This window comes from Vicia villosa, unplaced genomic scaffold (assembly GCF_029867415.1).
Source record: "Vicia villosa cultivar HV-30 ecotype Madison, WI unplaced genomic scaffold, Vvil1.0 ctg.005928F_1_1, whole genome shotgun sequence".
Classification (NCBI taxonomy): Eukaryota; Viridiplantae; Streptophyta; class Magnoliopsida; order Fabales; family Fabaceae; genus Vicia; species Vicia villosa.
This window is the reverse complement of record NW_026706697.1, coordinates 24,948-30,216: the sequence shown is the minus strand read 5'-3', so window position 1 is coordinate 30,216 and position 5,269 is coordinate 24,948.

Here is a 5,269-nt window from a genome sequence, read left to right as displayed (position 1 = left end):
ATGTACCAAAATACACAAAGTTCTATTGAAGAAATAATCAAAACAAAATAATTTTTTAGTTGATTTTTAAACATAAAAGACATGTTTTTTGATTAATTTTTAAATGATGATAAAATAAATTTTTTTTGGTATTTTTAACATGGTATGAAAATACATGAAATAAATAAATCACACAAAAAAGAAGGGATTAAAAAGGTTAATTTTCCTATTTTTTAGGGGTTTTTGAAGTTTTTATAAAAAAAAAACTAAAAAGGACAAGTGATAAAAATAAAGGGACTGTGGTTACTAGGGTTTGAACCCACGCCCTCAAGATTGCAAGGTAAAAGCTTAAGCACTGGGTCAGTTTCCTGCAGTTGATCATAAGGCGCATTCACTTCAATACATAGCACAACAGGTTGAAAATGTGAAAAATAAAAAAGGAACAAAAAGGTTTGGGGCGAGGGGGATTCGAACCCCATACCTTGGGCACGCTTCAAACACAAACATACTTAACCAACTGAGCTGAATGATTTAGTCGTTCATAAAATGCGCGCCATTCAAAATAAAATAACCAAAGTCCATAAATCAAAATGTTCCAAACTTCATCTTCCTCGTGCCAAGAACAGCAACAATTTGCACAAATTCAAACTTTTGCAAAAACTCAACCATTTTTGACAATTTAAGACTCTAAACTGATCAGAATAACATCACGAATTCAACCATATAATTAACTAACATTAACAATCAGAAATAAGCACGAATTTATGGAAAAACCCGAAGAACCCTAAACTTAGATTTTAAATTAAATCATGGACACACAAAATTAGACCCTAAAACCTTAGGGTTATCACTCCTCACATTGTTCCAAGTAGATTGATAACAAGTTTAATTCAGGATGATGCAAAAACAAGTATGCTCGAGTTTGAGTTTAATACCTCTGAAAATGGAGGTTGAATCCTTACTTGGAGGTGTTTCAGAATGATACAAATGATCTGGATAGCTTCAATACCTTCCAATGAACTGATATAGGCGCTTAGAATGATCTGCAAGTTGCTAGAACAACAAACCTGATGGTACCTACACAATGAAAAATTTATGGCTGGAACTTGTAGTTCCAAGTGTTACAGATCTAAAACAGCTGTTTGGATAACTTCTAAATGATGTTTAGAAGGTATCCAACACAAAAGGCCGGAAAACACACGAGTAAATTTGATTTTGACAAGTTTGGTTCAAATGGTGCTTTAATGGAGTTTTTGAAGGGTGATTTCTAGTTCAAGGCCTTTGGTAGGTGTTTGATGGTTATGGACAGTTCCTATATGATAAATAGAAGCTATTTGAAGTGTTTGTTTGGTTGAAAAATGTTTGGTTTGGAATTTGGTTGGTTATGAGCTTAAAGAAAGCTTTAATGGAGTGAAAATGGTGATTTTTGGTTAAGGGACCTTTGAGAGGTTAAGTAAGGTATAGACACCTTCTAAATGATGTTTAGAAGTTGTCCAAACCTTTGGTTGACACCCATAATTGCTAGAACTCAGAATCACTATAAAAGTGCAAAGACAAGAAAAGTGAGAATTTCAAGTGATAGGTGACTTGGAGAATTCTGGTGTAATTGATCAAGGGAGTGATACTCTCTATTTATAGGCAAGAATTAGGGTTTGTGGGAGGAAAAAGTTTATAGTGTTGAAGCTCCCATGTGACTTTGTACTTCTTTGCTTGTTTGTGAAGAAATGGGAAAATTGGAGTTCCAATGGCAAGGTACAAGTTCAAGCATGCTTCCATGACTTTATTATGAGTTTGGAGAGCTTTCTTGTGGTGTTCAATTTTCTTTTGATACAGAGGAGACATTGTAGTGCCTCAAGGAGTGGACTTTGTGCATAAAGCTAGCTTTTCCAAAATGGAAGTGGAGACTTTAGTTCATAAATGGCATGAAAGTTATCTTCTTAATTCCATATCTCTGAAAATAATCACTTTTTGAAAAAAGTTTCAATTTGATAAGTTGTTTGTTTTGCCAAGATCTACAACCTTCATGTTGGGATATTTTTGAGTGTGTATGCAAAATTTGGAGATCCATGAATTAGGTCAAAATACACTTAAAAACCCTAATTTGACTTTTTGTTGACTTTTTGATTCTTGATGAATTCTTTGAATTTTATTTGATCAAATGTCTTCAATATCCATATGATGATGATTTTTATCCTTAAAAGTCCATAGTTTACTATTTCTCTCAAAAGTCAAAGGTTGACTTGCACATTTGACTTTTTCCAAATGAACTGCAGTTTTGTGATTTCCAAATGAATCAAGCTCTCCTCTTCAAATGAATGATATGGATGGACTATAATGTTGATTTGGATGCCATTGAATCATATTTTGAGTCTTGGAACCATCTCCTAATTAAAAGTCAACCCTCTAGTGAAATTAGGTCAAAAACCCTAATTTGAGCTTCTGATGATCTTGAAGGTGATTGATCTTGCACTGACCCATCTTTGGAACTTGGTATTGATTAGAGAGTCCCTTGAATCATAGAAGAATTTTGAATTTCTTTGTGGGTCTCAAAACCCTAATTTGCTCAATTTCTTCTGGATCAGTCTCTTGTCTTGAGACACAAGCAACAAACAATAATTTTTTGTGTTTTGGTTAGCAAATGATAAATGCATGATGATTATAATGACAATGATGATCCTAATATTTAAGATATGGTGGGATATCAGTGATCAAAAATTGGGGTGCAACAAACATGTGTCCAAGGAAAGAATACTTTGAGAAGTTGAAGTTTGAAGATAGAGGATTACTTTGAATTTGTATCAATCAAGCTTTCAAGATTCGTGATGTTGGTATAGTCAGACTTCAAATGTTCAATAATCATGAGTTTCATCTTTGTAATGTGAGGTATGCTCCTGATCCTAAGCAAAGTTTGTTGGCCATAAGCATCGTAGATGATCTAGGTTGCTGCACTAGGGTTGAACACGGGGTGTTGAAATTATTGCAAGATGGATTGATCAAGTTCTAAATGTTTTATAATATATGGGTTTTATATTTTAGAGCACTTAATTAAACTTTGTAGTAAATAATTGACTAAGACGCATTTGACTGTTTATGCCATGATGCTAGGATCCGAGTTGCTTAAGAGTTTTTGAGGTAAGTCTGGGGCCAAAGAAGCTTACTTGATTGCCCGATGTCATTCTCAGGGATAAACGTCCATGACCTATGGAGTTTTAGAGTAGAAAATCGATAGACTACTTTAATTTTAAAGGTATTTAAGGTTTTACCCTATATCTTTTCTTTAATGATTATTACCTTGCTTTTACTTCCTACCCCTTTTCATTTTATTAAGAATTAGCCACTAGCTATGTTAACATTAGGTTTTTATAAAAAATGTTAATTATTACTGATCTTACTTGATCAGAATGGATCGTCAAGGCCTTCAACTTGATGGACTCCGGAGAGTGAGGGGATGTACTTGCAAGGTACTCCAATGCCAAAGTGAGAAAGAGGGCAAGGGAGTGCAAGTATGAAAGGTTAGAGTAAGAATGAATGAATACCTGACCTCTAGTGAAAGAGGGTATTTGTAGTCCCCCTGCATTGGGCCAAGATCTTAACGTCGGACTGGATGCCCAGGTCCAAGGTGGAGACTGCCAGAATCTACGCGTGTAGTGGAGACCGGCATGTGGTCTCCATCTTGGGCCACTTGCTCCAAAGTATTAGGGAAGACACGGTCTTCTCGGGAGTGCATAGCTTCCGTATGATCTGGAGGGTTGAGGGTGAAGCAACCTTACGAGAAGGAGGGTCCTCGAAGATGGCGGGGAAGATGAAGGCGTTCGTGTGACGCGCCTGCCCAAAACCTTGAAGGAGGTCTTGATCGGGCCGCATACCTGCTTGTGAGGTTTGTGGGCTCGTTAGACTTAGCCAGTAATGACTCCTGCTCGAAGGTCGAGCAGGTGTATGCCCTTCTGAGAAAGAATTTAGTTGGACGTTTCCCTTGGTCAGGTTGGACTCGGGCCATTTGTCGGCCTAGTCCAGAACAGGACCCCCCAGGTCGTTGCTCCTGGGCAAGGAGCTATGACTTTAGGGCCAACTCGTGCGACCGAGATCGGTCGGCCATATCCAAAGATAAGGAGATCCATTTTGTTTTTAACTCCCCGCGGTGGGCCAGAGAAAGAACCAATGGTTAGTTTCTTTGAAGTCCTCGACGGACGAGGATGTGCATCGACCAACAAAGGTTGTTCGCGCGCTATGTGGCACAGTGTTAAATACGCAATGATGGCCTAGGGTGTAAGGGTAATAACACCATACATGTGTGGGCGTCAGAGAAGGGGAAGAGGTGCCACCTCACACGAGGTGTCATTTCGTCTCCCGCGGAAGTTCTATAAAAATGGGGCCCGAGGTTCATTTGAGACCTTTTACGCTCTAGTGCTTCTGAGAATTCTCTCTACCACTTGTTCAAGTTGTTATTGTTTTCTCCATTACTGCTGCCACTTCCTCCGCCGCAGACTCACCGTTTTAGCATTCACACTTAAGTCCTTATCCCTTTCTAGTTAGGTTTTACTTCTGGACAAACTTGCTTTTCAGGGGTTTCTTCCCCGCAACATCCATGTGCATGTTCGCGATTTAATTTGGATATATTCTAGGAATTGTGTAGATTTGCAATGTTTTTCAATGTTCTCCCCGGGGAATTGATTGACCTCCCCGTGTTATTCATATGAGGGCCCAAGATCTTCATGATCCTCCTCGTGGGATTCATGTTTCTTCAATGTTTTTCTTGGGGGATTGATCGAGTTCCCTGTGCGGTTCATGAGGTGGCCCAGGACTTCTATGGTTTTCCTCGTGGGATTCATGTTTCTCCCCAGGATGTTGATAACATGCTTGTTAGTCTTTAGGCGATATTTACGACCTTATTTTAATTGGTCAGCTGGGGAGATTGCCAATATTTCCTCCTTGGGCGGTCGAATTAGGATTTGGTCGGGGATCATTGGCATCCCTCGCTGCATCCTTTCACTGATTTGTGGTGGAAGGGTGGATTTGATTCACACATAGAATTCACTATTTTCCTCTACCGTGTGGGAGGCCTGTGTCATTGACACGAAAGCTGTTCTTTCGTGTAAAACACCCGAGGAGGCTAAGGCACTCCTAGGAAACCTTAAATGCTCCTTATGTCAATATCGTATATACTTGTGTTTATACTGAGTCATTATTTCCTTGCAGATAGCATGTCGACCGCCAATGAAAAGTTGATGAAATTGGCGCACGATGTCAAGAAGCCGAAGAAGAAAACGACTCGCTTTTCCCCTCCCTCGGG